A 26526-nucleotide genomic window follows, 5' to 3' on the forward strand; every position below is an offset into this window, starting at 1 on the left:
AATTATTTAAGAGTGGTATATTCTGTATGGGAATGCCTGCCATCTAGGGGAGGGGGTGAAGGGAAGGAGGGGAAAAACTCGGAACAGAAGGGAGTACAAGGGATAATGTAAAAAAAAAAAAATTTACCTCAGCATATGTACTGTCAAAGAAAATGTTATAATTATAAAAATTAATAAAAAACAAAATAAAAAAAACAAAAACAAACAAACAAACAAAAATGAGTGGTATATTCCAAGAAAGATATAAGGCATCTTCTGGAAAGACTAGTATCTATAATGTGAGAGCAACCACACCCTTTTCCACCCTTGGCATTACTTGATTCACCTAACCTTCATCTCTGTCTCCAAGAAGCTCATGCAGAGTGACCACACCCTAGTAAACCATGTGGCAGATGTATTAAGTCAGATTGAGGGTAACTGTTGAGTCTCAAACATTACAGGAAGTTAGAGGGTTGTCTATTCCAATCGTGTGAAGATTTGTTCTGGTGGAATGAGTAAATGAGAGCAATTTGTTCCAATGGCTATGAATGCAGCTGAAGCAAGAACTATGGGGCATGTAGAGCTTTTTAAAAATATCAAAGATGCCAAAATCATCACTGCATCTTAAGCCATCACCAATAATCTTGACTCTGTCCTGTTACTGGACAGTGATGACTCTAAAATAAAGAGTGAGGTTAATGACTTCATGCAATTCTGCCTCACTTAGATCCAATTTACACATGAATCAAAAGATATTCATATTTTTACCTGTCTTCAAAGTCTTGTGTTGATAGGGAAGTGATGAAGCAGCAAATGTGGATATAACAGGAACTGCAGTCACAACTCTGCACACAGGGAGCCCAGGCCATAAGGTAATCTTCTCATCTGAAGAAGCAGTAGACTTTGGGAAACACTTTGTCTGAGCAGCCTTTTAAGGCCTGTGTTCATCACTCACTGGTATGAGGCTGGTATGAGGAAGGAGCTAGGAAAAGTGCTCTAAAAATTGCTTACTTAATTCTGGGCTGTTTACCATGGCAAATAAAAATCCCATTCAGTGAAATGCATGTGTACACAGGCGTGTGTGCGCACACACACACACATTGCACAAAAACTTCCACTTATCAACAATACATGTAATTTATGCACACTTAAAAACAACACAAAATCCAGTAGACCTAAAAGATGAAAATTCAGTAAGTATCAAATCCAAATAGCAGCACTGAGTGAAACAATGCTGGCAAATGAAGGCCAGCTTATGGAGTTGGATACATGTTTGTTTGTTTTTTTAATCATCACAATGAAGGGGAGCATCATGAAACTGGCACAGACTTTGCAAATTAAAACTAGCTTATTTATTCCTACCAAAAGTATTGAATGACAGGCTTATGAAAATGTGTTTGCCACTTATACTAAAGTGCTATGCCACCATCATCAGTGCCTATGCTCCCACTGAAATGAGCCTGATGAGATCAAAGGTGTCAAAAGAAGACAAGCTTATAATTCTGGTTGACTTTAAAGGGAATTCTTAGGAGAAAAGGAATTGGAAACAGCAATAGCAATGAGCACGTAATACTGAAGGCCTTGTCAACATTAACACTATAAATGCAATAAAACTTTGTGGATGCACCCTTATTGGAAACATTGAAATTTAATAACAACTGATTTTTCTACACACAACTTCATGCAGAACCAAGCTCTAATTCTGGAAAATGGTTTTGCTAGCTTGAAATTTTCTATTCAATAAATGTCATAACTGGTATAATTTAATTATGACTCAAAGATTTTTCAAAATGATGTGACAGAAGATGGTAGGGAATCTTGCTAAACCCAGAGATACTGCAACTGGAAATATGGGGAAATATGGAAGGGATTATTTTTTAAAATTATTGTTAAAACCAAAAGCTGGAACAAAAACTCACCAATCTTGCTTCTCTGCTTGGTGCAGGTCCTTGCTTTCCTAACAAAAAACGAAATTAAAAAAAATTATCCCTTAAGCTATTTATATTATTTATGATCCCGGGATATCACTTGGCTCCCTTACCACAAGCCCAACTATGTGTTATGTGTGAAAAATGTGAAAAATTATATTTATGTTATGGGAGAGTCAGTATCTATAAGTATAACATGCCAAATGAAATCAAATGTGTATTCCTTTGTCCAGCTCCTTTACTGCATGGGCCTTTAACTCCAGAAAATGAATCTATTCCAAGAAAAGAAATTTATTTGGTGATTAAAAAATATTCTTGCTTTGAATATACAATTAATTGGCCCTTATTTGTTGATCCCTCAGTAAACAAAACTTTTTATACATTTGGGATATTCAGTGTATTTATGGTAATGCAAATGTTTGTTTACTGTGGCTTTGATGGCACTAATCAGATAACATTGGAGGCATCATGAAATTTATAGAACTATAACATACTCTAGTTCTTAAGCTCCTTACTGGTTATACATCCTGAATTCTTGCTTAAGCCGGTGAAAAATTACCTCTTCTGCCCCCACCTCTCTTGCTCTTCCACATAGCCCTCTACATCCAGTTGGACGTAATTCCTACTTCATGCTGAATTTATCCTGTCAAGCTCTGCCTTGCCTGCCCAGCTCTCAACATAAGTTAGAATCAAATCATTTGGTAGCCTCTGGAGAAGTCTTCCAAATGTTCTCAGCACTCTCAGTTATATCCTGGGAAGACAGATCTTTGATTTTCAATTTTTTTTCTCAAGAAACAGAAAATAAAAGGGATAAAGGAATAAGCATTTCATATCTTTAAGATAGGTTATCAGAAAATCAGTGGAGAAATAAATTCAGACCAAGAAAGGCAAGAATCCTAAAAAAAAAAACGATTCGATTGATAAAATATTGAGAAAAATCACATTTTCTCTAGTGATATCTTCTACAAATGGACTAGTTGATCAAGAATAACATTTCCATCCAAAATTTCCCAAGAAAGAAACTTTTTAAATAAATATTTTTTTTTTTACTTAATAGTGTTTTAATTTTTTCCAATTATGTATAAAGGTAGTTTTCAACATTGATTTTTGTAGATTTTGAATTCCAACTTTTTTCTCCCTTACTTCTCTCCCTCTTCCCCAAGAAAACAAGTAATCTGATATAAGTTACATATTTTAAATATATCTCCATATTGATTGGTTGGTTGCTGTCCATTTTTGAAGAGGACCAAAATGACATCACTATGTTAGAGTTGAGTTTCAGTGTCTCTGACTGTGGCTGAACAAACCAAGACAAACTTGGAATGTTCTAACATAGGTCAGACACAAATAATCCATATGAACACTTAGAGTAGCTTCTTTGATTTTGCACATTTAGTTTTTCTTTTGGGCAAATTCAATACTGCTTAGCTCATAGAGCAGAGCATTAAAAAAATGCTCTGATGAGGACATGCCATGATAGATAGTCCTGTGCCAGTGTCTCTCATGTTAGTCATGTTCTTTTTCTTATCTAATTATTTTATTTTTATCTAATTATTTTACATGTATATTAACTTTTAAAATACACATTTCTTCATGAATTACTTTGAAAGAGAAAAATTGAAACAAAAGGGAAAAACCATGAGAGGAAAAAATAAAAGAGAAAAAAAAAAAGGGAAAAAAAGTATGTGCTGACATACTTTCAATCTCCATAGTTCTCTTTCTGGATGCAGATGACAAATTCTATTATAAAGTTTATTGGGATTGTCTTGAATCACTGAATCATTGAGAAATACCAAGTCTTTCATAGTTGATCATCACATATAATCTTGCTGTTGCTGTGTACAATATATTCCTGGTTTTGCTTGTTTCATTTAGTATCAACTCATATAAATCTTTCCTAAAATCAATTGTTCCTCATTTTTAAAGAACAATAATATTCCATTACTTTCATACCATAATTTATTCAGTAATTCCCCAATTGATGGATATATAATCATTTTCTGATTCTTTGCCATCACAAAAATAGCAGCTACAAAACATTTTACCCTTTTTTGTGATTTTTTGGGGGATTTAGACACAATCTATTAGGTCAAAGGGTAGCACAGTTTTATAATCTTTTGGGCATAGTTCCAAATTGCTCTCCAAAATGGCTTGATCACTTCACAACTCCACCGTACATTAGTGTCCCAATTTTCCTACATCCTTTCCAATATTTATCATTGTCTTTTCCTGCCATGTTAGCCAATCTGAGAGGTGTGAGGTTGTACCTCAGAGTTGTTTTAATTTGCATTTCTCTGATCAATGTGACTTAGAGCATTTTTTCATAAGATGATAGGTGGCTTTAATTTCACCATCTGAAAATTGTCTATTCATATCTTTTGGCCACTTATCAATTGGGGAATGACTTGTATTCTTATAAATTTGACAGAGTTCTTTATATATTTTAGAAATGAGGTTTTTAATAGAAACACTGGCTGTAAAATTTTTTTTCCCCACTTTTCACTTTCCTTTTAATCTTGTTTGTGTTGGTTTTGTTTGTGCAAAAACTTTTTAATTAATGTAATCAAAGTTGTCCATTTTGCATTTTATAATGTTCTCTAGTTCTTCTTTGGTCAAAAATTTCCCCCTTTTCCAAAGATCTGATAGATAAACTGCTCTCCTTATTTGCTTATCGTTGTCTCTCTTTACACCCAAATTATGTATCCATTTTGACCTTATTTTGGTATGTAATACATTGTTCTATATTGAGTTTCCAACATATTATTTTTCAGTTTTCCCAGGAAATTTTGGGAAATGCTGAGTTCTTATCCCAAAAGCTGTAATTTGGGGATTTATCAAACACTAGATTACTATACTTATTGACTGTTATGTGTATATATATATATATATTTTTTTTTTTTTTGAGCTTCATAAAATAAATTTTTGGCAGTTTGATTTTTGTGGCCCTGAACAAGTAGACCAATTTAAGTAGAATTGTCATTTTTATTAGATTAGCATGGCCCACCCGTGAGCAATTGATATTCTTCCAGTTTTTAGGATTTGAAGTCCTTAGGGGCTATCTTCTTTAATATGTATATGGTCTACTACAAATGCTTTGCATATAGTAGGAACTATCTATTCCATTTCTCTGTAATATTTCCAACATCTTGTTTTTGAACTAATGTTTCTACATCAAGTATTTTCTGACAATAAATACAAAAATTGACCAAATAGAAGACCAAATAAAAATGGAAAACCTATTTCTAAACACTAACTTCCTAGTATAGATTTTGTCAATAAACTTCAAAAGGAAACAATTTTTCCTCTCCAATTTCCTGTATAAACAGAAAATAAGAAAACAAGATAGGGAAGGCTTAGGGTTTCCATTTTCACAATGCAAAGGAAACAGTAGTGGTAGCACATATTCCAGGAATACTTACTTGGAATTATTGCTCATTTATACCTGCTAAAATCCTTTAAAATAGTTCCTTATGTGCACTAAACAGATAACCAAAGAATCTAGTTAAGTTGCAATTCTATTCTTTGAAAGATAAGTCTATTTCTAGCTCAGGTAATCCTTTCAGTATTATTATTAAGAATTTTTGGTTATCCTATTCTCTAAAAAAGTAAAGGAGGGACACCTGGAATTTTTGTTGCTTGTTTAACAATTTGTTAAACTGGAGCTACTACTTAGTGAAATTAAGAATAAAATTTGAAACATGTTCTTTTATGAATTGATTTGAGTGAAATAAATCCAAAGTATCACAGGAAAGATGAAATGGAAATATGGTTTTTTATTTCAGGAGTCATAAAATATAAAGAAGCTAAGTTAAAGACAAGAATTGCTACACAGCTTAGAAAAGTGATAATAGAGCACACACTGCATTAAAGAGTAGGAATAATGAGATTGTTCTCTAAAGGGAGATAGAAACTACAGTTAAAGTAGCATGAAGTTCTAAGGTGATAATGAGATGATATCCATTTTAAAGGCTCAAAAAGAGAAATTTCAATGGAGATAGTATTGTCTGTGGGATAATTCAAAGAAATATTAACTAAAGTGAAAGCCTATTTTGAAATTCAAAATATTTTCTTTGGCATTCCAAGTAAGATAATACAAATGCAGCTTTGCCTTAATCTATTGTGCAACATTTCTGATAAAAAAAAGTCATTATATAATCAGTAGGATAATTTGACCCATCAAGCAATAGGAATAGCTCAACCAAATGATAAGTAGGGCCCCCAACTATTCAGTTAGAAATTCAACTAAAATTCTAAAAAAACCCTTATAAATGTTACAGCTTCAAGAATGATTTAATGACAATATATGTTATCTGATACACAGTCTAAGTAAAGTGCAAAAAGGCTCATCAGAAGATTGGCTGAAGGATGATGAATTTTTAGCCATATATATCTCTGGTCTAAGAAGATCACTTATTAAGGTATGGAGGATCCCAAAAAAGAAGAACACTCACACTATGAAATTACCAGTTCTTGAAATGCTCAAATGCTCTGTTCTGCAGAAAATGCAGGGCTTGAAAGAATTTCAATCTGAAAATCAACACATAAATATTACAGACAAAAATGTAATCCTAGGTCATCATTTTATTTAGCAAGCTCTACGTACAGCTGTTTAACCAGCTACATCACCTTAGTCTTCTTGGTGTTAAGTAATGAATTCCCTACTACTCAGAAATCTGAGACTTTTTACATTTCTCAAGCTTGCCTGGATTTGAAAGAATGAACTAAAACTTCCAGAAGAATATGCAGTTTTTCAATACTTCTTCATATAGCCATTTTGCCTATTGCCCCAATTATTTTCTAAGTAGGTTTTTTCTGAAATTAACAATAAAATAGAACTCTTAATTGCTCCATGTAAATTTAACATAGCTAAAGCATGACTTTAGTATAGTCATCATAATAATAAAGCAAAGGAACAATGGCATCTCAAATTCTAACTAATCCTCATTGTTCTGGTTTGTAATGACGCAAGCATGTGTGCTTGAAGGGAATTTTAAAAAAATGCTTCAATCTCCTTAATATTTGCTAACATCTCAATGCATTATTAGCTAGCAGAGCAATGAATTATTGGGGGAAAAGAAACTAGTGACGAAAATTATTTTTAAGTGGTATAAATACATTGCTAGATTAAAATACCTAAAAAATAATAGAGAGATTTTATTTGTTCTACTCAGCCCCAGAGAGCAAAACTAGGAGCAATAAGTAGAAGAAAATATAGAGAAACAGATATTTACTTGATACAAGAAAAATTTCCTAGCAATTAAAGCTAATACAAAATGGAATGAGTTTCTATGGAGAGTAGACAATGAATAAGGATGTAGAAAGAGGGATTTGATTCTTATAAGGATAAGTAATGGACTACGACACTCCTTCTAACTCTGATACTCTGTAACAATCTCTAGAACTTTTGCTTCCCTTCTTTTCCCTTTATCCCTCTCAAACCTCCCCCCAAAATGCTACCAGAGAACAAATATCAGTCTAGAAAAGTTTTGGGTTTTTAGTTGTTTTTGTTTGTTTGTTTACATAGGAAAAGAGAGGTTGAGTGTTTGGGGCATTTAAGTCATGAAATTTCCACTTTCAATGAGATTAAATTTTCACAGATCTTGCCATATCTAAAGACTACTTACTTTATATGACAATTTCAGCAGACATTTGTTGGTTCATATATTTAGACCCAGGAAGTATTTGGAAGTCAACTTGTTCTATGTACTCTTTTTTTGTTTTGTTTTGTTTTGTTTTACAGAAGAGGACATTGAGACCACAATTAATAAGTGGAAAAGCCTGGATTTGAACTCAGATTCTTTAACTCTGTTAAGTCTTAAAATAAATCAAAGCCATGAGTTAAGGAATAAAGCATCTCTAATTGAAATAATAGAGTAGCCAACCTGCCACCCTGAGCATGTCCAGTGAATTTCCCAACCAAATTATGACAAATATAGGAAACATGCAGTTTGAATTTTTGAACAAATAAATGAGAAAACTAATTTCACTCATTCATGCTTCTTTTTGTTAAGAATAGTTCTAGTCTGTATAGGAAAGAGATTAAAAAAATCATTTCTTATTGTCAAGTAGATGGATTTTAGGTAAGCTAAGAACTGAGCTTTTATTGGTAAATTTCTACCTCACAATCATTTGAGAAATATTTAAGCATAACAAAGAAAGTATCAAGAAGACCAGCTATCTCTCCTGTATTCCACTTCTCAGAATCTTTAAATCTCAAATCTTTTCTTCCTGTGAAAATCTCACTTTCCTGAGTTAATGCTCAAATCATTTTATATTGAATTATTTGTGCATTTTCCTGCCTAACCCCAAAACATATTCCCATTGGATTGTGAAACTGTGTAGGGACAGAAACTGTTTGGCTGCTTTTAAATATTCCTAGAGCGTAAAACAATCCCTTGTGCATAGTAGTTTATTAAATATTTGTTATTGTTATTCCTTTCTGTGACTGTCAAGATCATTTTATAGAATTTGTGATGAATATGTTCTTTATATCACTAAAACTAAGAAAATAGTTTGTGGATGTGTTATTCTTAATTTCCAACAAAAGTATTTGTGCAAAAGGGATTGAATGGTAATGCAAAAAGCCCTTAGTACAAATATGAGGTTCTTCTGCCTACAATTCTTGAAGAAAAAAAAACAAGTTTCTGGAAATAATATGGTGCCCTTAAGGGACCAGTATTCCTTTATTAGATTAAAACACAGTTATAAAGTATAACATTAAAAATTCAATGATAAGCACTTTACATAAGATTGAGTGGCATTATTCTAGTTAAAAACATGTAAATAAGTGCATGATTTGAAAAATAAATTATTCCCTTATCTTATTTAACTTTTATTTTGGCTAAAAGGACCCTTTATCCCTATATTTTGTATAAAAAAATAAAGATTTTTCTAATCACTAAAAGCAAATGAAAAGATTTCAAAGATATCCCTATCCCAGAATAAGCAATAGTTGAAAAGTCCATTAATCAGAACTTTAAAGTTATCTACTATTTTGATTAAAATTTCCAGAAAAATAACAAAAGCTAAAAGAATTTCTTCTTTTATTAAATACAAAAATATTAAATACAAAAAATAAGACATTAAATTATAAGCCTTACTCACCACTATTTTCAGTAAGACTTTAAATATATAGGAAAGCTACATTCATGTAAGGAATTTGTGACTAAGATCTTGCCAGCTTCTGAGTTTTTGTGTCTGCTGGGTGACACTATTTATTATTACCAACATTTATTATTATTATATTATTACCAACTATTTAACTGACTTGTTTCTATATAAGGTTTTGATACTTTTATTTTTTTGGTTGTATCTTTTCCCTCCACACAGCTGAAATTAATTGGTTAGTACAAGAGGTACTTGGGGGAAAGAAATCTCAAAGTTTATCAGAAATGGCAATTTGGTATTCATCCCTTGTAAACAAAGAGACATTTTAACGTCTCTGGTCTTGTCACTGTTGACAGTTCTATAAAGGCCAGAAAATGAGGGAACTTCATGGATATCTGAATACCTTGGGAAACAGACAGAAGTTTAGTCTTTTCACTCAACAATCTAATGAAAACTAGACACATAATCTTGCATTTAACATAGAATTTCCACTCATTCATGCTTATTTTGTTAGGAACAATTCTAGTCTGTATAAGAAAGAAACATAAAGAAATCTTTAAAAAATCATTTCTTATTGTCAAATAGATAGATTTTTAGGTAAGCTAAGGCTTATGAAAAAAGAACAAGAGAATTGAGCTTTTATTGGTAAATTGCCACCTCACAACCATTTTATTACTTTAGCTTCACCAAAAAAAAATTATATCTGTCTTTACAAATAATCAAATGCAAATGGACAGAACTTTCTGGAATACCAAAGGTTGGATGAAAATTGCTAAGAATAAAATAAAGTCTTTAAGAACTATGGACGAGGAATTGTGGCCAAAAAAAAGGAACTGAATTTTAAAAGTTACAAAGAGTGAGTGTAAGCTACAGGGAACCATTAGAAAAAAAAAATGAATAATCCACCATTACTCTCTGGGATAATGTAAAAATCAATTTCCAGTAAAAAAAAATTAACTGTGTCAGAAAAGCAAATCTACATCATTATCAATTATTTAAAATTCCAGGCTGAAAAATAACCCATAATAAAATAGATGATGATTTTCTTGAAGAAAATGAATAAAATGTGTTGAATTATAATAATTCTCACTTTAACATGTCAACTATCAACATTTAAAGCAGTTAATAATGTGTCATATCCAAGGCTAACTTTACCAGGTCACCTATCTTGTAAATTTTCATAATTACTAGAAGGAAAGAAATTATTTAGCTTGTGTGTGTGTGTGTGTGTGTGTGTGTGTGTGTGTGTGTGTGTGTGTATGTGTGTGTGTGTGTGTGTAATGTTCTGATTGGTTTTCTAGAGGTCTTGGTACCAGCCTTGGTTTCAGCAGAGAAATCACCACAAAAATAGTCAGGAATAAAGTCCAAAGTCTTTATTATCTCCTTCAAGTCTGTTTCCTTCACCTGGGGCCTGGCTAGCTATCTGGAGGCCCTCCGGAATGGGCTTTGGTTTCAGTGGAGGAATTGCAGGAGGCAGGCAGCCAACAGAGGCTAGTCCAAGATAGAATCTCTTCTGTTTCAAAGTGCAGGAGGCAGGAGAGATACCACGAAGCTGATCAAAGATGGAGTCTCTTCTTTCTCAAAGTGTAAGAGGCAGGAGAACCACGAGGAGGCTGGTCAAGTCTTCTCTGTCTCTGGCTGAGTTTGTCCCCAGTTTATATACTCTATTATAATTACATCATTATACAATATTGAGTATAAATCAATCATTATATCACTAGGGAACCATTATTTATTGTAAGATTAAATCATCACACTGAACTAGAGAACTCACATGCTAAACTGGATAACAATTGTCTTATCAATTCCACTGAATTAATACCTTGTTGTAAGAATCTTTGTTTCAAGTATATTTCTCCAGAATTCTGGACCATTACATGTGTGTGTGCTCTTCCCTTCTTTCTGTAAAGATTTTTTTCTTTAAGCAGTTATCTCAGGTAACAATCTAAAGTATTTGAAAATAAAATGTATTTGAATGAAATTTGATCAAAAGCTTTAAGTTCTAAGTCTTTTAAAAAGTCCTTACTTTTAAAATTTGTTTTTTTTTTTAATTGCAAACTTAATTAGCATCAACAAAAACAAAAACTCAATTAAACACACAAAATCAGGAACAAATTCCTATTTCTAAATCATTGGTTCTAACTGGAAAGGTCAAAAGGATTAACAAATAACAAGATTAAGAAAATATTTTTGTTCTAGGTCTATTTCTACTCTAGATCAAAGTTAAAGTACTTTGAGGTCTGTTTTCTTAAGGGTCTCACTTTCAATGTCTAAACATTTCCTCAAGAATTTTTTTTGTATCATGGAATCTCAGAATAATATTTTAAAATATTATTTAAGTATTATATTTATATTATATATAATATATATTATATTAAGTATTATATTTAAATATAATACATAGAATTACAAAGTAAAACAAATATTTTGAAATGTGATTAACAATTTTTTTAAACATTCACAACCCCCAGGTTAAGAACCCATTCCTTCAAGCAAAAATTATTTCTGCCAAAAATCAAATAAGATTCCCCTTCTAAAGGAATTAACATAGTTCTATAAACCTAACTGTTAAAAAAATACTCAACTATAAAGAATCACATTATTCTTTCCTTCCTTGTCTGGGAAAGAGTTGAGGGAATTGACCTGTATTGTGAGAAATAAAAGTATTTTGCAAATATCCACAAAGCAAATTTAATAGTCACCCTTATTTCCTTATCTTTGCTTTTGAACATTAGAAATAAAGGTGCATTTACACAGCATGATCACAAAAGAGCAATTTTTCCACTAGTTCTTGGTAAAAAAAAAAAAAAAAAAAAGATACCAAGATTTGCCTGTAATGGAAGCTAGTCAATAAAATTAACAGTGCTTATGACAATATTTAAAGTCTGGGGTTAGGATCACTAAAAGATTAAAACTAGAAAGGTTTTTTGGCCTATAATTTCCCTATAGTTTTGAACTGTACTTCCTTATGACTTAGATCAGTGGATCTTTTTTCCATGTCCATCATCAGCTTGTAATTATTGCCATTCTCAAAGCTATACCAGATGGGTTCTTTAGAAGCAGACATGCAGTTTATTTATGAGAGAAAGAGCTGTAATATTATTCCAAATAGAGACATATCTCATCCTACTCAAAAACTCATAGCTTTCCCACCCCTTGTCCCTCTCCACCTCCTTTCGCCATAGCATTACTATCAATTACTAGCAACTACATTCCCCATCTCCACTCCTCATTCTTTTTGCTCCTTAGAAAAGTAATTGAATAACCTTCTGAACAATAACCAAAGGAGGTATTTATATCTTGGAGGCCAATTTCCACTTCTATTCACATATGGAAGTGAAACTAAAATAAAAGTTGAAGGGAAAACACTAGCACTGATTCTATAAATATAACTACATGCATTTGTGTATATATATATATATATATATATATATATATATATATATATATATACACATTTGTATACAAATATATACATAATATATACATATTACAATCTTCTCAGTGGGAAAATATTAACTGCATATCTATATCTATCTATCTATCTATCTATCTACATATATATATGTGTGTGTATATATTTTAAGATAGATTCACATGTATTCAGTCGATCACTATTTGATGTCTAGAACTAAAATCTCAACAATACTTTCAGGATCAACTATTTCTCTGTTTACTTATCAATCACCAAGTATTTGTTAAGTACCTATTCTGTGCCAGGAGTTGAGCCAGATCCTGAGGATACAATTTCAAAGAATGAAACAATCCTATTAGGAAGGATAAATATTTGTAAAGTATCTGTACAGATCAATGATCTGTACAAAGCAAAATAGGGAATGTCAAGAAGGAATAACTCAGAGTTCATTTTATTACAGGCCATTGTTGTTAGATATCCCAGAAGGCCAAGATTATGCTTTAGTCAACACTTAATGAGGAAAGACCTGCAACTTTTAAACTATAAAAGCTTTTTAGATGTCTCTATTTACTTTGATCCATTTCAGTTCATCTGAGCTTGTTTCGGGAGCTTTTTTTAAATTCCCAAAATAGTTTTCCCCCTTACCTTCTACCTGTATATTAAAACAATTGTATCCTTTATGAACTTTATGCTTAAGTTTTGAGATCTGTCAAGTTCCATAAGAATGAAATAAGAATGGTATAAGGGAAGTGAATCACATAAAAAAAATCTGGCTAGAGGAATTTAATTTTTTAAAAAATTTAAATTTTTAAATTTCCACTGATCAAAAGATAAATAAAAGGATGAAGGACAGGAAAGACTACACTTACAGGGGATATTTGAAGTTATTTGCTTCTTAGATTAGATGGGGTACTCATTCTTTTATCCCTTACTATTTTACTCAAATGATGCTTAGGGGGCTTTCTGTGTTAAAATGTTCTCAGAATAGGATAAAACTAATTTACTGGAATGTGAAATGATACAGAAAGTAAAAGAACTGTGCCTGATCTTCAAAGACTATGAATTATACATTTACTGACCAGAGTTTCCAGTTCCTATGGCCCAACCTAAAAAAAACTTCTGAAAAGAGTGCTTGTACTAATAGATTTGCATAAAGTTTGGCATTCTTTTTTTTATTATTAAATATAGTTTTTATTTAACAGATTTATGCATGGGTAATTTTATAGCATTGACAATAGCCAAAGCCCCTGTTCCAATTTTTCCCCTCCTTCCCCCCCCCCCAGATGGCAGGTTGACCAGTACATGTTAAATATGCCAAAGTATAAATCAAATACAATATATGTATACATGTCCAAACAGTTGTTTTGCTGTACAAAAAGAATCGGACCTTGAAATAATGTACAATTAGCCCATGAAGGAAATAAAAAATGCAGTGGGACAAAAATAGAGGGATTGGGAATTCTATGTAGTGGTTCATAGTCATCTCCCAGAGTTCTTTCCCTGGGTGTAGCTGGTTCAGTTCCTTACTGCTCTATTGGAATTGATTTGGTTCATCTCATTGTTGAAGATGGCCACATCAATCAGAATTGATCATCATATAGTATTGTTGTTGAATCTCTTGGTCCTGCTCATTTCACTCATCATCAGTTCATATAGGCCTCTCCAGGCCTTTCTGAAATCATCCTGTTGATCATTTCTTACAGAACAATAATATTACATAATATTCATACACCACAATTTATTCAGCCAATCTCCAATTGATGGGCATCCATTCAGTTTCCAGTTTCTGGCCACGACAAAGAGGGTTGCCACAAACATTCTTGCACATACAGGTCCCTTTCCCTTCTTTAAGATCTCTTTAGGAGTGTCGGAGACTGTTAGCAGTGTCGGAGACTGCTGGTTCTGCGGAGAGAGGAGCCCTCGGACCGGGCCTGACAGGCCTCCGTTCTTATCTTTGCCCCCACTTCCCAACATGGGGGAAAGAACAGAAGATTCCAATCCTCCAGAGGACTTGTTCAATGGCTTAAAGATTACTGATCCCCAAGAGTCAGAGTGTGCTAGTTCCCTGGCATCTAGTGTTAAAGATGAGTATATTCACAACAAACAACTAAAGGATGTCCAGGACCAGGGAGAAGAGGAGTGCTTTCATGACTGTAATGACTCCTTTGAAGACAAGGAGGATCCAAGAGTGGAAGAGTCAAAAGATGAAATGAATCCCTCAGAACTAGAGGAAGAATACCTACTGAGATTGGAAAAAGATATGCCAGATGATGAGAAACAGAAAAGAAGAGAGGAGAGCACCAGATTAAAGGAAGAAGGGAATGAACAGTTTAAAAAAGGAGAATATGTGGAAGCAGAAAGTTCTTATAGCCGAGCTCTTCAAACTTGCCCTGCCTGCTATCAAAAAGACAGATCGGTTCTGTTTTCAAACCGAGCTGCTGCAAGGATGAAACAGGATAAAAAAGATGCTGCTATTAATGACTGTAGCAAAGCAATTGAATTAAATCCCAGTTATATCAGGGCACTATTGAGGAGAGCAGAATTATATGAGAAAACTGACAAGCTAGATGAAGCCCTAGAAGATTACAAATCTGTTCTAGAAAAAGATCCATCAATATACCAAGCAGGAGAAGCTTGTATGAGATTACCTAAGCAAATTGAAGAACGGAATGAAAAACTAAAAGCAGAGATGTTAGGTAAATTAAAAGATCTTGGGAACTTAGTTCTCCGGCCTTTTGGATTATCCACAGAAAACTTCCAGATCAAGCAAGATTCCTCAACTGGTTCTTACTCTATTAATTTTGTTCAAAATCCAAATAATAACAACAGATAACATAAGATAACCATAGTAGCTACCTTAAAAAGTTGGCTTGGAAATTGTGTGCAGTTTGTAATTAGGAAGGGAAAAAGCACTGTCAATGTTTAAGTTATAAAAGCTACCTAAAGGAAAAGCTATTCAACAGAGCACAGTACTTCTTTTTCCCTCTTGTTTTACAGTCAGAGTGAAATACATTTACTGATGCAATGGGCCTAATTTTATCTCCATTTTATGATGTCCAGCTACTACCCTTAGTGCCCTCTGCACATCATTTGTCCTCTTTCCTGGGGAGACCTGCAAAGTAAGGCTGACCCCTAAGCAGCACAAAGCCATTTGTTCTTGTTTGATACTAGGAAACAGCTCCTTGAACTAGCCAGGCCTGTCTAAAGAAAAGAAGTTATTACTGGTTTCCCAACCAACATCCCTTACTCCCCTCCATCATTTCTCTCCAAATACACTGCCAAAGCTCTTGTGATCTCCAATATTTTATTATATCCCCTTGTGGTAATAAAGGCTTTCTGTGACTTAAAAAAAAAAAAAAAAAAAAAAGATCTCTTTAGGATATAAGCCTAGTAGTAATACTGCTGGGTCAAAGGGTATGCACAGTTCAATAACTTTTTGGGCATAGTTCCAAATTGCTCTCCAGAATGGCTGGATGTATTCACAGTTCCACCAACAATGTATCAGTGTCCCTGTTTTCCCACATCCCCTCCAATATTGCACATTATCTTTCCCTGTCCTTCTAGCCAATCTGACAGGTATGTAGTGGTATCTCAGAGTTGTCTTAATTTGCATTTCTCTAATCAATAATGACTTGGAGCATCTTTACATATGGGTAAAAATAGTTTCAATTTCTTCATCTGAGAATTTTCTGTTCATATCCTTTGACCACTTATCAATTGGAGAATGGTTTGATTTCTTATAAATTAGAATCAATTCTCTATGTATTTTGGAAATGAGGCCTTTGACTGTAAAAATGTTTTCCCAGTCTATTGTTTCCCTTCTAATCTTATCTTTATTAGTTTTGTTTGTATAAAACCTTTTCAATTTGATATAATCCAAGTTTTCTATTTTGTGATCAATAATGATCTCTAGTTCTTCTTTGGTCATAAATTTCTTCTTTTTCCACAGATCTGAGAGGTAAACTATCCTATGTTCCTCTAATTTATTTCTAATCTCATTCTTTATGCCTATGTCATGAACCCATTTTGACCTGATTTTGGTGTATAGTGTGTGGGTTAATGCCTAGTTTCTAGCATATTAATTTCCAATTTTCCCAGCAATTTTTGTCAAACATTGAGTTCTTATCCCAAAAGCTGGGGTCTTTGGGTTTGTCAAACACTAGATTATTAAAGTTATTGATTATTTTGTCCTTTGAACCTAACCTATTCCACTGGGTCTATTTCTAGCCAATCAACTAGTCTATTTCTTAGTCAATACCAAATGGGTTTGGTAATCACTGCTTTATAATATAATGTTAGATTAGGTACAACTAGGCCACCTTCATTTGATTTTTTTCATTAATTCCCTTAAAATTCTTGACCTTTTGTTTTTCTATATGAACTTTGTTATTATTTTTTCTAGGTCATTAAAATAGTTTTTTGCAAGTCTGATTGGTATACTGCTAAATAAATTGATTAGTTTAAGTAGTATTATCATCTTTATTATATTTGCTCGCCCTTTCCAAGAGCAATTAATATTTTCCAATTGGTTAGATCAGACTTAATTTGTGTGGAAAGTGTTTTGTAGTTTTGCTCATATAGTTTCTGATTTTCCCTTGGCAGATAGATTCCTAAATATTTTATACTATCGGTAATTACTTTAAATGGAATTTCTCTTTGTAACTCTGTTGGATTTTGTTAGTGACATATAAGAATGCTGATGATTTATGTGGGTTTATTTTGTATCCTGCAACTTTGCTAAAAGTGTGTATTATTTCTATTATCTTTTTAGTAGAATCTCTGGAGTTCTCTAAGTATACCATCATATCATCAGCAAAGAGTGATAATTTGGTTTCCTGATTACCTACTCTAATTCCTTTAATCTCTTTCTCCACTCTTATTGGCAAAGCTAGCATTTCTAATACAATATTGAATAGTAATGATGATACTGGGCAACCTTGTTTCACTCCTGAACTTATTGGGAATGGTTGCAGTTTATCCCCATTACATATGATGCTTACTAATGGTTTTAAATAGATGCTACTCATTATTTTAAGGAAAAGTCCATTTATTCCTATACTCTCAAGTGTTTTTAATAGGAATGGATGTTGGATTTTATCAAATGCTTTTTCTGCATCTATTGAGATGATCATATGGTTTTTGTTTATTTGGTTATTAATATGGCAAATTATATTGATAGTTTTCCTAATATTGAACCAGCCCCACATTCCTGGCATAAATCCTACCTGATCATGATGTTTTATCCTGGGGATGATTTTCTGTAGTCTTTTTGCTAATATCTTATTTAAGATTTTAGCATCAATATTCATTAGGGAGATTGGTCTATAATTTTCTTTTTCCGTTTTCAACCTACCTGGTTTGGGTATCAGTACCATGTCTGTGTCATAAAAGGAATTTGGTAGGACTCCTCCATTCCCTATTTTTTCAAATAGTTTATATAGCATTGGGGCTAATTGTTCTTTGAATGTTTGGTAGAATTCACATGTAAATCCATCTGGTCCTGGAGATTTTTTTTTTCTTAGGGAGTTGATTAATAGCTTGTTCTATTTCTTTTTCTGAAATGGGACTATGTAAGCAATTTACTTCCTCCTCTGTTAATTTGGGAAGCCTATATTTTTGGAGGTAGTCATCCATTTCATTTCGATTATCAAATTTATTGGCATAAAGTTGGGCAAAGTAACTCATTATTTCTCTAATTTCCTCTTCATTGGTGGAAAGTTCCCCCTTTTCATTTTTAAGACTAACAATTAGATTTTCCTTTCTCCTTTTTCTAATCAGATTTACCAAAGGTTTATCTATTTTATTGGTTTTTTCATAGAACCAACTCTTAGTTTTATTTATTAGTTCAATAGTTGGGTTTTTTTTTTTACTTTCAATATTATTACTTTCTCTTTTTAATTTTAAAATTTCAAGTTTAGTATTTGATTGGAGGTTTATAATTTGGTTTTTTTTCTAGCTTTTTAAATTGCAAGCCCAATTCATTGATCTTCTCTTTCTCTATTTTCTTTAAGTAAGCCTCCAAAGATATAAAATTTCCCCTTATTACCACTTTAGCTGCATCCCACCAATTTTGGTATGATGTCTCATCATTGTCATTATCTTGAGTGAAATTATTAATTACGTTTATAATTTGCTGTTTCACCCAATCATTCTTTAAGATGAGATTATTTAGTTTCCAATTACTTTTTGATCTATTTACCCCTAACTTTTTGTTGAATGTAGTTTTTATTGCATTGTGATCTGAAAAGAAAGCCTTTACTATTTCTGCCTTCCTGCATTTAATTTTGAGATCTTTATGTCCTAATATATGGTCAATTTTTGTATAGATTACATGAATTGCTGAGAAGAAAGTATACTCCTTTCTGTCACCATTCATTTTTCTCCAAAGATCTATCATACCTAATTTTCCTAATATTCGATTTACCTCTTTAATTTCTTTCTTATTTGTTTTGTGGTTTGATTTATCTAATTCTGAGAGTGCAAGGTTGAGATCTCCCACTATTATTGTTTTGCTGTCTATTTCTTCTTGCAACTCTCTTAACTTCTCCTTTAGGAAGTTAGATGCTACACCACTTGGTGCATATATGTTTAGTATTGATATGGCTTCATTGTCTATTCTATCCTTTAGCAAGATATAGTTTCCTTCCCTATCTCTTTTGATTTGATCAATTTTTGTTTTTGCTTGATCTGAGATAAGGATGACTACTCCTGCTTTTTTGACTTCATTTGAAGCATAATAGATTCTGCTCCAGCCTTTTACCTTTACTCTGTATGTATCTCCCTGCTTTAAATGTGTTTCCTGTAAACAACATATTGTAGGGTTCTGACTTTTGATCCAGTCTGCTATCTGCCTCCGCTTAATGGGAGAGTTCATATCATTCACATTCACAGTTAAAATTACTAATTCTGTATTTCCTGCCATGATATTATCCCCTGATTATGCTTTTTTTCCCTTACCTCTCGAACACCTTCCCCAGTATTAATCTTATGTGCCTCACTTGTGTCACACAGCCCTCCTTCTTTAGTATCCCTCCTTCCTCCTTTTATATCCCTTTCCCTTTCTTGTTCCCTTTCCTTATTGCTCTTTTCATTTTCCCTTTTCCTCTCCCCCTTTCTACTGAGGTGAGAAATAATTTTCTGTAAAATCAATATTTTCTCTTTGAGCCAATTCTGATGGGAGTAAAGGTTCACACAATGTTCCTCTCCCTCTCGAATTTCCCTCAGATATGATAGGTTTTCTTTGCCTCTTTGTGGGATGCAATTTCCCTCTTTTTATCTCTCTTTTCCCCTTTTTCCCCTTATCCCTTTTCCATTTATACTTTCCCTCCTTTTTTTTTTGTTATATCCTTAAAATCAAATTATACATGTAGTCTTAATAATGTATATCCACAACAGCAATACAGTTCTCAAGAGTCCCTTTTACCTTTTTCTGCTTCTCTTGAGTCCTACAATTGGAGATCAAATTTTTTTGTTTAGATCTGGTTTTTTCCTTAGAAACATATGAAATTCATCTGTTTTATTAAATGTCCATCTTCTTCCATGGAAGAAAATGCTCAGCTTAGCTGGGTAGTTTATTCTTGGCTGCATTCCAAGTTCTTTTGCATTTTGGAATATCAGATTCCAGGCCCTTTGATCCTTTAATGTAGAGGCAGCCATATCTTGAGTGACCCTTATTGTGGGACCTTGGTATTTGAATTGTTTTTTTCCTGGCTGCTTGTAATATTTTTTCCTTAGTCTGATAGTTCTGAAATTTGGCCACAATGTTCCGTGGAGTTTTTTTAAGGGTCTTTTTCAGAAGGTGTTCGATGAATTCATTCAATGCCTATTTTACCTTCTGGTTCTATTACCTCCAGGCAGTTCTCTTTGATGATTTCCTGTAAAATAGTATCTAGGCTCTTTTTTTCATCATAATTTTCTGGAATTCCAGTAATCCTCAGATTATCTTCTTAAATCTATTTCCAAGTCTGTCATTTTTCCAAGTAGATATCTGACATTTTTCTCCAGTTTTTCATTGTTTTGGTTTTGCTTGTCTTGGTGTCTCAATGAATTATTCATTTCTGTTTGTTCAGTTCTGATTTTTAATGAGTTGTTTTCTTCATTAGCTTTTTTTACTTCTTTTTGTATATGTCCAATTGAGTTTTTAAATGAGTGTTTTGCTCTATGGAATTTTTTTATTTTCTTTTTTCAATTCACAAATCCTACTTTCTTGGGAATTCTTTATCTTTTCCAATTCACAGATCCTACTTTCCTGTGATTTCTTTACCTTTTCCAATTCACTAATTCTGTCTCCCTGCACTTCCTGTGAATTCTTTACCTTTTCCAATTTACATTTCAGGAAGTTGTTACTCTCTTGCATAGCTTCTCTTTCCTTTCCCCATTTTTCTTCTAATTCTCTTTTGAGATTTTTAATAGTCTCTTCTAGGAGAGTTTATTTGGTGTATTATCTGGAGGCTGTTTGCTATTAGTCTTCTCGGGGTTGGAAACCCACTCTCTTTCTGTTTAGAAGCTATCAATTTTTCTTTTGATTTTTTTACTTTTTTTTTTTTTTTTTTTTTAAAGCCTTTAGGGTCTGCCTTCAAGGCAAGGAGGTTACCAGCTTCCTCTGCACAGCAAGGATAGGTATATGGATAGTAGTTGTCCTCTCAATGGGCTGCAAGGAGCGGCCAAGCTTCGAGAGTGCTCTGGGAAGAGATCCACATGAAAGTGGCTAGGCCTGGGTATCAAGGGCCAGGCTGTGTAAGTGCACATAGAGCTCTCTGCCATAGCCTGACTGCTTTGCTTTGGTCACAGAGTGGTGGACCAGCAGAGAAAGTAGAGGAGCCCTGCTGTGAGGATTAGCAATTGCCTTGGGGCTAAAGGTTAAGCAGCAAAAGTATCACTGCACCCTCCCACAAACACCCACTTTGAGTATTAGCAGTTGCCCTATCCCTCACAGTATGGGAAGTGTCTCTGCTGGGGAGTGCGGTAGAGCTGGGGAAATTCCACTACCCCAGGCCCTGCCCCACATTGTGCAGATGAGAGGCTGCCCGGGCTGTGCCCCTGCTGTGCAGGTCTGTGACTGCCCCCCAACAAGAGCCCCTAGCTACAGAATGCTTAAGAGCTGTGTTATTGTCTGCGCTGAGTTGCTTCAGGTTCTGAGTGGGTACACACAGAGCCTGTCAGACTCTGGCATCCCTCAGAGTACCCCCTACACTAGGCTCTAATTTCTCTGATGGCATGCTTTCGGGCTGAACTCTTACTCCACTGTATCCCCTTTCCATAATTCTCTTGCTTTTCCTATTCTACTATGCTCTTGAATACCACTGCAAGGAGGAGGAAAAGAGAGGAGAAGGAGGAGGAGGAGGAGGAAAAGGAGGAGGAGGAAGAGGAGGAAGAGGACGAGGAGAGAGGACAAGGAGGAGGAGGTGATGTGGAAAACTACACTGATATATTATTGGTGGAGTTGTGAACTGATTCATCTATTCTGGAGAGCATTTCAAAACTCCAAAGCCCAAAGAATTATCAAACTGTAAATATACTTTGATCCAGCAGTGTTTCTACTGACTTTGTGTCCCAAAGAGATCATAAAGGAGGGAGAGGGACCCACATGTGCAAAAATGTTTGTGGCAGACCTTTTTGTAGTGGCCAGAAACTGAAAACTGAGTTGATGCCCATCAATTGGTGAATGGCTGAATAAATTATGGTATATGAATCTTATGGAATATTGTTGTTCTTTATAGAAAAGATCAGCAGAATGATTTCAAAGAGGCCTGGAGAGACTTACATGAACTGATGCTAAATAAGTAAGTAGAACCAGGAGAACATTGTACATGGCAACAACAAGATTATATAATAATCAGTTCTGATGGACATGGCTCTCATGAGATGATTCAGGTCAGTTCTAATGATCTTGTGATGAAGAGAACCATCTATACCCAGAGAGAGGACTGTGGGAATTGAGTGTGGATCACAACATAGTATTTTCACTCTTTTTGTTGTTTGCTTGCATTTTGTTTTCTTTCTCATTTTTTTTTCCTTTTTGATCTGATTTATCTTGTGCAGCATGATAATTGTGGAAATGTGTATAGAAGAATCTCACATTTTTTAACATATATTGGATTACTTGCCATATAGGGGAGGAGGTGGGGGAAAGGTATAATGTTCTCCTTGGTTCAGTTTCCCTGGGGTCTCTGGGAGCAGCCTTCGTTTCAGTTCAGTAATCACCATATGAGTAGCCAGCGGTTAAAATCCAAGTCCTTTATTGTCTCCTTCAAAGACTTGTCTCCTTCACTTGGGGCTCAGCTAGTTTTCTTAGAGGCCTATCTCTCTCCTTGGTTCTGAGAGCTTGAGCTCCTACCACCAGTCCTTTGTCTTCTCTGCCTCTGCCAGCTTTTCCTCTATGGCTCTCAGTCCCTGCTTATATGCTCCACACTGAGTATAAACCAATCATTATATCACTAGAAAACCATTATTTGTTGTAGGATTAAATCAATGCTAAACTAGATTTACACATTGTCTCCTCAATTCCACTTAGTACCTTGTTTCAAGTTCTGACCCATAACAGAAAGGGAATAAAAAATTTGGAACACAAGGTTTTTCAAGGGTGAATGTTGAAAATTATCCATGCATGTTTTCAAAATTTAAAAAATAATAAATTAATACACACACCATAAAATGTATTTTCTTTAAGAAAAATTATCTAGCAACTTCTCTAGGAAATGAACTATTAAAGTAGTCTCCCAGTTTCTTACCTCAAAGTAATAGGAACTTCTATGTTTCTATGATGAGAGCAAGTAGGCAACACATAGATCTGTAGCACCTTGAGTCACTTCTGCGGGTCCACATATTCTGGCTTAGTTATGAAGAATGTGATGCTTTGACCCATGACTGATCAAATAGTTCCTGAAAGAGGGGAAAAACTCAGGGGGAGAGCTTTGTTAAAGCTGTGTCAGAGAATATTGACTATATTGACTACTGAACTAGAAAAAGCAGCCTACTTAGTAGACCTTAAAAGGAGTAACTGTCACTCTTATCCTCACTCTTATCCTCTTCAGAATTTTAGTCATATAACCATCTCTTTCTGAGGCTTCCTTCTCCTATAAGAACCTCTGGCAGTTATAGCAACTTTAAATACATATGGTTCATAGGTAATTCTGGGAGAATTGTTCAATAATACAACATTGGGTCAAAGGTGAAATGTCTATTTAGTCTCAATGAAGTATGAGTATTATTGTTGTTGTAAGTAACTACTTTGTGTTTTTTAAAGTTCTTGTCAAGTCAGTTTGTGAGACTTCTGTATTTCAGACATTTATTTGATGTTGGAAATAATAGCTCTCCTATCCCTAATTGTATGTTAGGTACCCTCTATAAGAGTCAAATCTAAGCTTTTCAAAAATGATTCTCACCAGGATCCAAAGGTTAGACTATAAAGAGATAAGGAGATTAAAAAAACAAACAAACAAAAAAAAAACAAGTCTGATATGTCCTTTAGGAGCTAAGTTTCTCTAAGATAAAGTTTGTCCATACACAGCAGTCCAGATTCAAGCCTCTTTTAGAGAGGATGAGTAAGCATCCCTGTCCCCCTGAGTTCAGCTATAGTGGTATGCTAGTACTTTTTTTTTAAGGGAAAAAAGGATACACTTCTATTTTAATCTATATTATTGATATTTTTCCATGACTTTCTATCTAAATAATTAACAAAATAATAAATCTTATCTGCTTTGTGTCACTTTCCAATTTCTTTGCTGGGAACTTGCCAATTATCTAGTTAAAACTGCCTCTTGTACACCCCTGGTCCAGTAGCAGTTCTGAGCTATTGCATTTATTAAAACAAGGTGCTTTTTCAGTCAGAAGTTTATGAAGAATGAAACAATATTCTGGGAGTTTGTGGGCCTAAGCTTTACTTTTAGCTTTCATTCATATCTAGTCTCTCCTTCAAAAAATAAAATTCATTTTTCAGGCAAATTGAATATATGCATCAAATAAAGAGTAGATGAAAAAGGCATGAAATCTCAAACCGAACTTCCAAAGGATAAATATGGACTCTCTCTCTGATATGTTGTTTTTGTTAAACATACAGCACTGAAGGTTCATATGAGCATGTTCAGTCATTCACAAATTCAAATTATGTCATAAGTGGTTTATCTTTCTCCCTTTTCTTGTCTCACCTTATATATAATTATACTCTATATTTTCAAGTTTTTATCTAAGGAATTCAAATAATTTATAGATGTTAATAAAGTTTTTCCATCCTAGGAAGGAATAATACTTATTTTAGAAAACCAATACTTTATTCTAGAATAATGATTGCTCTAATCACAAATGGAGAAGTGGAAGCACAGAGCAACTAATTCATTTGTCCAACAGGTAAAATGTAGTGCCTAGTATAACAGTAATAATGATACCCATAATATTTTTACAACCCTTAAGTAATTATCAAAGTGAAGTTGTACATTATAACAAAAATAATTAGTTATCTTATAAGAAGACCTATTTGAATCTCATTTTACCATCTGCTACTGGTATCACCTTGATGAATTTGCTTCTCTCTCTATTTGCTCATTTGTAAAATGGGACTAATAATGCTTATCCTACCTATTTCACAGGGAGTTTTATCCAAGTTAATCCAATATATATTAAACATGAAATTCTTCTCTATATGTTTCCACAATTATAATGCTACACAAGAAAAATCAGATCAAAAAGGGGAAAAAATGAGAAAACAAAAAGCAATGATTATCTAGTTTATCATGGTGATTAATAATTCAGTACATGTACTTAGTACTTAATATAGTTCTACAAGATTAACACCTATTCTATAAGATTCACACCTATGATGTAATTAAAATGGAGCATATAAAGCTGGGACAAACTCAGCCAGGGCAAAGTCAAAGAAGAAGAGAACTGGAGGTAGGAGCTCAAGCTCTCGAAGCCAAAGAGAGACATACATTCCATATTCATCAGATTCTGGTGGCAGGCCTGTCCTTATAGTCCCAGCACTGAGACCAAGGCCTATCTGAAGGGCCTCAAGAAAGCTAACTCGGCCCTAGGCAAGGAGACAAAAAATAAAGGACTTGGACTTTAACACCTGATTATTCTCATGGTGATTACTCTACTGAAACAAAGGCCTCCAGAAAACCACCAAGAACACTACAGAAAAGCATACTGTAACCTGATCCCAAACTCATAATGTATTGGTCCTCTTCTAAACTGATGAACAATAATTTTGTATATAGTTGTAGTTGTACATAGTTGTATATAGTTCATTCATATTGACTACAGAATGTAGGCATTCAAAGACTAGGGCATTTCTTGTGACACACTGGAAAGTGGCCAAAAATTAATATCTTGAATTCAAGAATAAGGACAAGGAGGCATAGCTCTAGAGTGATAGAGAGATAGCTAAAATCACTTCTGCTTACATACATAAGTGGGAGAGCTGTCAGAGGTACTTGAAAACCTGACCAGGTGTGATTTGGTATATGCTTTGATAGAGACACATGAAGAGAGAAAGACTGGAAATTTCAGACATTTAGAGGAAACTGGTTCCTCAACATCGCCCTAATTTCAAGATTGCCCCCCATGAAACTTTAAAGCACCAAGTCCTTTGGTGAAATTTGAGCCAAAAAGACCTTACTGCTGGGCCACCTCCAGTCATCTTGATTACACTTTACCTTAAAGAGTGAGGTTAAGGGTAGCTAGGTGGCATAGTGCCTGTAGTAGCACAGCCCTGAAGTCAGAAGGACCTGAGTTCTTAAAACTTCCTTGTTATGGGCCAGAACTCTGAACTTGAAACAAAGGATTCTTACAAGGTACTAAGTCATGAATTCTTACAAGGTACTAAGAATGGATAGAGACAATAATTACCTAATTTAGCATGGTTCAGTATGATTGATCTGATCCTACAAGAAGATGTTATGGGCCAGAACTTGAAACAAGGTACCAAGTGGAATTGAGAAGACAATGATTAAATCTAGTTTAGCACTGATTTAATCCTACAACAAATAATGGTTTCCTAGTGATATAATGATTGGTTTGTACTCAGTACTCAAGGCATATAAGTAAGAAGCTCTCAGGGCTAGAGTAGGCAAGCGCACTAGAAGCTCTCAAGGCTAAGAC

General features: G+C 33.9%; 1 pseudogene; it reads left to right on the forward strand.

The window, feature by feature from the left end:
* Positions 1 to 14296: 14296 nt before the first annotated feature.
* LOC141556449 (tetratricopeptide repeat protein 1 pseudogene) lies at positions 14297 to 15800 on the forward strand (annotated as a pseudogene).
* The last annotated feature ends 10726 nt before the right edge of the window (positions 15801 to 26526 follow it).

The sequence above is a fragment of the Sminthopsis crassicaudata genome, chromosome 2, assembly GCF_048593235.1.
Source record: "Sminthopsis crassicaudata isolate SCR6 chromosome 2, ASM4859323v1, whole genome shotgun sequence".
Classification (NCBI taxonomy): domain Eukaryota; kingdom Metazoa; phylum Chordata; class Mammalia; order Dasyuromorphia; family Dasyuridae; genus Sminthopsis; species Sminthopsis crassicaudata.